The sequence below is a fragment of the Pinus tabuliformis genome, chromosome 4_2 (assembly GCF_031772625.1).
Source record: "Pinus tabuliformis cultivar Carrire ecotype Pingquan chromosome 4_2, CPIR1, whole genome shotgun sequence".
NCBI lineage: Eukaryota > Viridiplantae > Streptophyta > Pinopsida > Pinales > Pinaceae > Pinus > Pinus tabuliformis.
The window spans coordinates 630,524,633-630,533,744 of NC_142304.1; the positions used below are offsets into that span (position 1 = coordinate 630,524,633).

At 29.9% G+C, this 9,112-nt stretch overlaps 1 pseudogene; it reads left to right on the forward strand.

Annotated features, from left to right (window-relative positions):
• The first annotated feature begins 7,791 nt into the window (after positions 1-7,791).
• On the forward strand, positions 7,792-8,142 carry LOC149170930 (antifungal protein ginkbilobin-like protein pseudogene; annotated as a pseudogene).
• Positions 8,143-9,112: the final 970 nt, after the last annotated feature.

A 9,112-nucleotide genomic window follows, 5' to 3' on the forward strand; every position in this document is an offset into this window, starting at 1 on the left:
TTTGTGAATTTGGTTAAAATCGCATGCACAATTACAAATATGTATATATGTATATGGTGTGAGGCCAACTTTTTGTTTCTGGTAGTATAGCTAAAAATATATTAAGATATATTATTAGAAAATATTACATGTTTAAAAGTACAATGTCTAATTATACAGAGGGTAATAAATGAAGTCAAGTAATTGGCAGTGGAGATCTTATAAAAATGAAAGGGAAACTTGTGGAAACAAGCTAATATATATTTTTTGAAAAATATATTTGTATATTAATATAAAATGAATTCAAAATGAAAAGAACTAAACATACATAGAAGTAGGATTTAATATTCAAAAGGAGAGGATAGAGAAAGCTTAAGTTCTCATCAATAACAGTGGTTGAATATGACTGTGAATGTAAGTTTTTCAAGAATTGATAATTGCAAGACAAAAGTTATATAGATATGAATTACTATTACTTTAAAGAAAATGTTATTATGTAAGTGTAAAAATGAGGTTCATTAAAATTATGATGCTCAAGAAGATAGAGTTCTTTTATGTAAAGGTAGGATTTATGTGCCAAATTCTTAAATGATCAAAAAATTGTTGTTGAGTGAGAAGCGTAGAGTGCCTTATGTTGGGAATCCAACCTATAAAAACTACAATTTTCGTAGTTTGAAACCAATACTCTTGGCCAGATATGAAGAGAATATTGTCTCATTATGTAAATAGATGCCTATAATGTCGAACGATTAAAGTTGAGCATAGGCACCCAATGGGGTAATTGTTTCAAATGATCAAAAGAGTATATAGACATTAACCCTAATGAATTCCAACAATGTTGAGGTGTTATTTTCGTACCATTAATAACCTAATGTTATCACAATTAATGCATGGATTTTTCTTATATGCCAGGTTCAAAATACACAACCATGTGCTTTATTAGCCTTTATATAATGTCATGTCCAACATTTGTCATTTATTATCATTGAATGAAAATAATTAAGGCATGCCAATTTCTAATGTCATCAAAAAGTATGATCTTACCATAAGTTTTGCATCCATATATCACAGTATAGCAAGTTATATGAATCATTACATATGAGTGATGCTTTATGCATTAATAGCATAACTTTTGTATAATGTATCATATGATATCATGATATAAATTTAATAATACAATTTAATTGGAGGTAAATCTTTTTTTTTTCTTTTCATTAAATCTTAGTGGAAAAAGATCTATAATACTTTACTAATGTTTTGTAATTACTTTTTCAACTTATTTTATATTGATTAGCTAATTTTTAAATGTGATGTTAGTGAACTATGAAATGCAAATCAAAATTTCAACAAATTTTAAATTGGAAAAAATCATTTCAAGACAATCACTCCCAAATTTTCTCAGCAATCACAATTGATAGATAATTTTTATAATAACCTTCTTCCCTTTGCAATGGAAAAACCAAATTATTAAAATATAAACTCTTATATTTATCAAAAATTTAAGATTTATATTATTAGAGTAATTGTATTCTACATATTTTAATAATTTCTTATACTTCTTATTATACTAAAAATTAACAGTTTTACTCATAAATACTTCATCATAGTTTATATACAATTCATAATATGAACATGGTACCATAATCCTTTAAAACTCCATGTCTTGAAAAATAAATTCTTACTTATACCCCATATTTCAAAAACCAAAAATTATATTGCAAAAACAAAATATTTATAAATATTTGAAAGGAATTTTATTTATTTTTATTTGGTTTCTAAACATTATCTTTTTGATAAAAATCAAATTAATTATGATGAGGGATTGACTCCTATCAACATTGATTGATTCCTATTAATATTTAATAACATTTAACGATTAGTGAACTTCTCATAAGTTCCAATTGGTCACCCCCAACAAGAGAAAAAAAACTGTTGTATTATTATTATCATTTTATGTTGGTTTCATCTTTTCACCAAAATGGGTGGCCAAACAAAATAAAATACATCTAATTCATAATATTTAAATCCAATGTAGTTGTCCAAACAAAATGAAGTACATCCAATTTACAATTTTAAAATCCACCATGATACATCTAATTCATGAAATACATCTAAAATGGTTACCCAAATAAAATGAAATACGTCTAATTCATAATATATAAATCGAATGCAATTTCTCAAAAAAAAATAGAATACATCCAATTCATAATATTAAAATCCAATGTCCCAGTCCAAATAAAATAACATACATCCAATTTATAATACTAAAATATAAGATAAGATAGACACTTCATAATACTAAATACATCTACTTATAATTCTAAGATCTACAATGAAACACGTACTTCATGATACTGAATACATGAACTTTAGGAAATAGAACTTGACATAAGTAATCTTTAAAATGCCCATACTACATGGACTACGTCATGATACTAGAATTTCCAATGAATACATCTACTTCATGATACTAGAATCTCCTTCCATTGAGTAAAGCTGTCATTAAAGGAAAGAATGTGATAGTTCATATGTGTGAAGGAAAAAATGATGTGGTTCATCCGAAAGGAAAATTTTGTATTTTTTTTGTGAGTGACACACAAAACCATGTGCCTCCATGGCTATAAAAAGGGGGCGTCGTCAGCAGGATTGCAATAACATTTGTCATTCGAAGGGATTTCATTTGGCTTTCATTTATTTTATTATTAGAGGTGATATTATTTCATTGGAGGCACCTATGGCGATCAGGTTATTTTGATTTTTTTACCTCTCAGATTACTATTCCTGCTATTTGTGGTGGATGCACAGGGACAACTTCATATATAGAGCCCCACCATTGGAGATTTTCAAAAGACAATTAAAACAAGGGTCTGAAATTTTGGACCTCCGATATTCAATCTAGCTTCTGGGTGCTCCACATTGTCCACGCTCCTGGTCCCTTGAGTCTACATGGCCATACGCTAGTCAACATTGGAGCCCCTCCATTAGATCGAAACTTTTATACAACATTTTAAGCCGAAGGTTACAAAATTTATTTCCCTCGAAAAGATGACCTATGAAATGATGTTGAGCTCATGTAATCACCTCCAAAATCTTTGATGTCCAATCTTACAATTTCGGCCCTGATATACTTTCCTTTTCATTTTGACTCTCCTCCAAATTTCGGCTCCTGAAGTTTTGGGTCTCCCATCAGATAGTGGTCTCCAATATGTTGAGCCTTCTTCAAAAATATATTTCAAGGTGTTTCCTCATAGATTAAATCATGGCCATTTGATATAAATGTAAGAAACTATTACACATATAGCACAAGAATTGAAATATTTTATCAAGAAATAGATATTGTTAGTTATCCTTCTTAATTAGACAAAATTGATGAATCAAGAGGTCCTCCTAAATCAACACAATGTTTGGAGTGGTGGTAGGATTTTTCCCATTAGTGCAAGGGGAGCTTCATGAAGGATATCCACCATGTGGTCTCAATATTCACTCGTTAGAATCTTTTCAATATAACACTACTTCACAACTTGTATTCGATATATTCATTCAAATCATGCATGTTCTAATTTAAAAATTTCATTCATGTTTAATTCAAAGAAAAACACGATTGTTGGAATTCCTTAGTGCCCCTTCGGGACAAGACTTTTTTAGTGAGAATGCATATTGGGTGGTGACATCAATAAGAAAAACATGCATTAGTGGGAAAAATATAGTGGATCCCATATTCAATATCAATTCCAAGAAAATTTATAAGAACTGATCTAGAAATTAATTTAGGTAGAGATAAAGCCTTCCACTAACAAATTCGCTCGAAGCAATAATGAGACTAGATTGGGCCATTATACTACCAAACTAGCCAAACTTAAGCGATCCCATGAAGAAGGTTTGGAGCAAGTGGGTACTAGAAAGATGAGTTATGTTGTGTGATAAAAATATCAAGGGCTTCAATCTTGCATTAGAAAAATGGGTTCAAGGAAAGTAATTTGAAAAATACAGAAAGATAGAAGCACATGAAAAACATAATGGACATTATATATGACGAGATGGAGAAAGGGTTAGCAACACATGAATTGGTAGAAGAAGAATAACAAGAATCTATATCATAACATAAATATCTCAAAGAGGAAGAAGAGATTTGTAACTTAAAATAACTAAGAATCTATTAAAGTTTTGAGATATGAACGTGAAATATTTTTCAAAAGAAAGAAAAAAAATTATTTTGGGAAAACAATATTAAAGATGTTATTAAAAGAGGCATAAAAATTTCACATTTTGTATCATTCAAAGAGGAGGCATTTTGATATCATGTGTCAACTTCATGCTCATAATGGAAGGAATTACACCATGTATCAATTTATGCTCAGCATGGAAGGATTTACACATGAGCAACAGACTAGTAAAATATTTTAAGCAAAAGAAATTATAGTTATTTTACATACTTATGCTTATAAGGTGTGGAATAGGCCTTCCATAATTTAATTATAATATGCCAAAATATTCTTATCATTCTTCATAGATCAAGGGTTGAGATTTATCTCCAAGGTAGTTATGGTCTCTTAATTAATCTATCGCAAATCAATTAAGTAAAGAAAATGCGATATGAACCATTTTCATATTGTATAGACGGTCTTAATAAGACATGATATTCTCTCATGTTATTATAAGAAAAACTATTTAGAAGTTAATAATGTACGTAAATCTCCTAGGTTAAGAAAACCATATATTTAGTTAAATTTTTATGAATTTTTTGGTGTATTTTTTAATATGTAAATTTCACATGTATCATGGAGTAAGTGTTTCGATGCTCACCATGTAATGATATCTATCTAGTTTTACCTACCATTTAATTTATACTGCTACACCATTGAAATATTATAATGGGTATTCAAATATTTTATTTATGTTCAACAATATTCACATTTAAATGTTCTTTTCTTTTTTATTAATATATTTCTAAATATATGTCTTCGTTGTATTCATAAGTATCTATATTCTTATTTGACTTTTCTTGCTCGTTCACTCTCTCTCTCTAAATATTCTACATTATATTTTGTTCATAACAAACATTGACATGTTTTTTAAACATCTATTTCTTACTGTATATTAAAAATAGAACCAATTAAAAATTAAACCAATTATGCATCCCTCTTATTAAGAAGTAATTGATTTTTCTATATTAAATTAAATTTTATTCCAAATAAATATTGAAATATTTTATTTACCATCAAATTATATCTAAAATCAATTCACATGTTTGACAAAAATGGTAGTCAATAAGAATGATTCGACACTAAAACAATAAGCACCATTAATAACATGCAAAACAATAGCAACCATCGATTGGTACAAACCCTTATGCCATAACAACTAGGAAGCACTTGCAACCTCATTGATTCAAGTTTCGATACTCTCCCTATGGTATTTATGATAATATAGCACATGTACAACTCGTGTAAAAGGCTATCAATGTATAGTGTGACCATCCTAAAGGTTAGTTATATATATCGCTATGGTAATGGTCTATTAATGGATAAATGCATGTGATGGGAGGAAACACATGCACAATGTAATTGATATAGTATGTTGGTAAGGATTGTGACCGAATTAACCAAATTAAAAGTTCAAAATATGATCCTAAAGGTTTCATGAGAATAAACTAATAGTAGCATATTGGAAAGGAAAAAACCTTAATAATAATATTAACATAACAAATGAATTTGTGGATTTGGTTAAAATCACATATACGATTACGCATATGTATATATGCATATGATGTGACGCCAGGTGAAGCCAAATTGTAGTATAAGTAAAAATAAATAAAGGTATTCTATTATAAAATATTACATGTTTAAAAGTACAATTTCTAATTATACAAAGGGTAATAAATGAAGTCAAGTAATTGGGGGTGGAGATCTTATAAAAATGAAAGGGAAATTTGCAGAAACAAACTAATATATATTTTTTGACAGATATATTTGTATACCAATAAAAAAGGAATTCAAAATGAAAAGAACTAAACATGCATAGAAGTAGGATTTAATAGTCAAAATAAGTGTATAGAGAAACCTTAAGTTCTCATCAATAATGATTGTTCAATATGATTGTGAACATAAGTTTTTCAAGAATTGATAATTGTATGATAAAAGTTATATAGATATTACTTACTATTACTTTAAAAGAAATGTTATTATGTAAGTTCAATAATGAGGTTCATTATAATTATGATGTAGAAGAAGATGGAGTTCTTTTATGTAAAAGTAGGATTTATGTGCCAAATTCTTAAATGATCAAAAAAGTGTTGTTGAGTGAGATGCGTAGAGTGCCTTATGTTGGGCATCCAACCTATAAAAATTACAATTTATTTAGTCTGAAACCAATACTTTTGGCCACATATGAAGAGAATAGTGTCCCATTATCTAACTAGATGTCAAGAATACCAAATGGTTAAAGCTGGTTGAGCATAGGCACCCAATGCTTTTGAGGTAATTGTTTCAAATGATCAAATGAGTTGTAGAGATTAACCATAATGAATTCCAATAATGTTGAGGTATTAATTTCATACCATTAATAACCCACCGTTATCACAATTAATGCATGGATTTTTCCTATATGCAAGGTTCCAAATACACACAACTGTCCTTATTAACCTTTATATAATATGTCATATCCAACATATATCATTTATCATCATTGAATGCAAATAATTAAGGCATGTCAATTTTTAATGCCATAAAAAATTATGATATTGCCATAGGTTTTGGCGTCCATATATCACAATATACCATGTCTTGTGAATCATTTCATAAGAGTGATGTATTATGCCCTTAATAGAATACCTAGCATTTGATACCTGATATGAATAATATTAAAATTTAGTGCAATTGTCCAAAAAAATAAAATACATCATATCCATAATATTAAAATCAGGTGTAGTTGTGCAAACAAAATGAAATACATCCAATTTACAATTTTATAATCCACCATGATACTAAATACATCTACTTCATGAAATACATCTAAAATAGTTACCCAAATAAAATAAAATACATCTAATTCGTAATATTAAAATCAGGTACAGTTTTTCAAACAAAATAAAATACATCCAATTCATAATATTAAAATCCAATATCCTTATCCAAACAAAATAACATACGTCAAATTTATAATAATAAAATATAAGATAAAATAAACTTATAATAGCAAAATCTAAGAAAAAATAAACCCTTCATGATACTAAATGCATCTGCTTATGATTCTAAAATCTAGAATGAAACACGTACTTCATGATACTAAATACATGAACTTCAGGAAATAGAACGTGACATAAGTAATTTTGAAAATTCCCATACTGCATGGACTACGTCATCATACTAGAATCTCCAACCAATACGTCTACTTCATGATACTAGATTCCCCTTCATACTAGAATCTCCAACCAATACGTCTACTTCATGATACTAGATTCCCCTTCATACTAAAATCTCCAACCAATACGTCTACTTCATGATAGTAGATTCCCCTTCATACTAGAATCTCCAACCAATATGTCTACTTCATGGTACGAGATTCCCGTTCCGCTGAGTAAGGCTGACACTAAAGGACAGAATGTGATGGCTCATACGTGTGAAGAAAAAAAATGGCATGGTTCATACGTGTGAAGAAAAAACGGCATGGTTCATCCAAAATGAAAAAATTGTATCTTTTCTGTGAGTGACACACGGAACAATGTGCCGCAAGAACGTTTTCCATTCGAAGGGATTTCATTTGGCTTTCGTTTATTTTATTATTAAAGGTGATATTATTTTATTGGAGGCAGCCATGGCGATCAGGTCCTTCGGCTTTGCTTTACCTCTCATGTTACTCCAGCTATCTGTGGGGGACGCACAGCTTTCACCTCCTGGTTGGTTCAAAACTGTGGGAAAGCTGCTCCAAGATCTGGAAGAAAACACGCCCTCGAAGGGTTTCGACTACAAGACGTCCAGTGTAGGCACCAGGGGCTCACCCAGTGCCTACGGGCATGCAACGTGTCGTCCGGGACTCGATCATGATAGTTGCAGCAAGTGCCTTGCTATCCTAAGTTCCCGCATGTTGCTCGTCGGTGGCATTGCCATCAGTGCTCACGTTCAACTGGCTGACTGTTCCATCCGTTTAGAGCAGCACCCATTTTAGTATAGACTATACTCCAACTCATGTTTTACTCCCAAGTCATGTTTGTTTAATAATGTGTGTTTTTCGTGAGTACTCACAAGTCATGTTTGTCAGGTTTTACACACAGTAGTCAATGTTTTTACAATATGTGTGGTTCCCAAGTCATGTTTGTCCTTTTTGACACACATTAGTCAATGTTTTATAATATGTGTGGTTCATGAGTGCCCCACGGTCATGTTTTACAATGTGGCGTGGTTACGTTGGATACAATTTCGTGTATTCAAATATAAATGTGATTTAATAAAATATATTTTCTTTTTTTTGGTTATGCTTAGGGTATTGATTTCATTTTCATAAACAAACAAACTATGGAGCACTCATAGCTTTCATTTACATGATGGGATTCTTGTGGTTTTAATGGTATAAATTGCTTTGCCAAAATTTCAATCACTTTGAAGTCTAAGAAAGTTGATTTGGGTGAGTTTTAATCAATTTATAATTCAAATTTCATAAAAAAGAGTTGAACATAACTTAGTCTTGAGTATGGTTATTTTTAGTTATCTTTTTTCCTTCCTTGTCTTGTTGCCAATATTTTTATTTCCTGGAGTCGCCATAAAGTTGCAAAATGCTTTCAAAGAATAAACTTTTAGATTGAGCTACTTATTTATTTTGTTCAAATGTTACACTTCTTGTATTTATTTATTGTAATGAACTTATATTTGTACTCTCTACATGTATGTATGTATACACCAACTTCATGCTCGTCATGGAAGGAATTACACATGAACAACAAAATAATAAAATGTTTTAACCGTAATGGTTTTCGATTATTTTATATAAGTACGTATATAGGTGTGGAATAGGCCTTTCATAATTTTAATTCATTTATGAGTAATTATTATGCGGTCGATGGTACATATTTAACCTTCATAGAATATGCCAAAATATTCTTAGTAGTATTCAGATCAAGGGTTAAGATTTTTTCTCCAAG